Genomic DNA, 1,599 nt, shown 5'->3' with positions numbered 1-1,599 from the left:
ATGGTTAAGGACAGGTCGTGTTGCGCTATGAAAGAACATGCGTAGCCTACTTTCTAAACGTAAAAACGGTCAGCCATAGATAAACGTAGCCTACCTCTGTCGTGGTGGCTAGTTGCACCAGGTAGGGAAGATGTCCTAAAGTGCACGACCGTTAACCTTATGGCGGTCTTCTGATTGGTGGCGTGCTAAAACGTTTTCCTATTGCATCCATAAACAATTTTCTTGCAGCGAACCGCGCAAAAGCAAACTCCTGGCACTTTAATTTCTTTACACCATGGCTTGTTAGTTCTCCCCCGTTTCCAACAGCTGCCCATCTGCATTTATTTTTTAACTTTTGACACCTGCCTTCCTTTAGCAACAACGCATCCATGACAGCTAGTGGCCTTGCCAAATAGACGCACACAAATCATGACGCTAATATGCGAGGTTCTGGTAGGCCCACTGGTTATGGTTTTGTGCTATAAATTAATAATATTTTATAGCAAAGTTTTAAGTTGACTATTTTAATTGTATGGTTATTTTCTGTCAACATACACTCACAACCTATTGTCGTTAAAAGTGAGGCCTAAGCAAAATAGGCTACAAGGCTGTCTGTGCGTCACAAACACGACTGACCCCCTTACTCGACACGCTCAGTCAAAACCTTCCGTCGCAAATTGTGAAAAACATTGTTGTATGTCATAACAGACGGGATAATAAATTGCATAGGCTACGGTTTATATTGCGTCGCTTTACACATAATGTTAGTTGCATTGATTAAAAACTGTAACAATAATAGTAGCCTACATCGGGTGGCATAGCAGGCTATCTGTTCAAGTCATAGGTGACACCCAAAATGAATGACCTCCCCTGACAAGAGTTCGCGATATAGTGTCTACATTGATGCACGGAAAGAACACAGCCTCCGAATTCGCACATAGAGCTCACAATATCATATCCAAAAAAGTTAAACGGATTGGCCAACCTCATCAGCTGTCTCGATTATGTCACTATAATCCAACCTTTAGACCGTTATAGTCCTCCATACGTGTTCTTTTTTTTAAGCAAACGCCCGAGACAAGTGTATAGCTACAACATACAAAGCGAAACTCATGGCTGACGTAGGCCGTATAGGACGTATCTTCTTGAGTGGTCACGGATTGAGACACAGAAAGTTCTCAAGAACACTATTAGGTCTTTAAACATTTACCTAATATTTGTAGTTGCCTTAAAAAAGGAAAAGCAAAGGTGACAGTCCCCCCCCCCCCTCCTATTTTTTTTCTCATCGGATCTGCATCGATCTCAAATATGACATTTCTAAAATCAAATTGACGGAAATCCGTCCTATGACGGAGAACTTTAATCCTTGCACACCTCGTTCAGTTTAGACCTAGCTTCACACCTCGTTCAGTTTAGACCTAGCTTTACACCTCGTTCAGTTTATCCAGTGGTAGAAACCTGGGAAATATCCCTCATTTTCAAAGCTCAATGTTGACAGCAATGCTTTTTGATTTGACACTGAAGGGGTATTAGATTACATTACATTTAGCACACTTCTTGACCAAAGTGACTTACATATGTCAGCTATATTACAAGGGATCACATTGTCCCCGGAGCAAC

This window comes from Alosa pseudoharengus, unplaced genomic scaffold, assembly GCF_046254945.1.
Source record: "Alosa pseudoharengus isolate Yale_2024_CS ecotype anadromous, Long Island Sound unplaced genomic scaffold, YU_APseudo_1.1 YU_APseudo_1.1_scf_19, whole genome shotgun sequence".
Classification (NCBI taxonomy): domain Eukaryota; kingdom Metazoa; phylum Chordata; class Actinopteri; order Clupeiformes; family Clupeidae; genus Alosa; species Alosa pseudoharengus.
The sequence above is the reverse complement of the archived record's forward strand: the minus strand, read 5'-3'. Positions refer to the sequence as shown.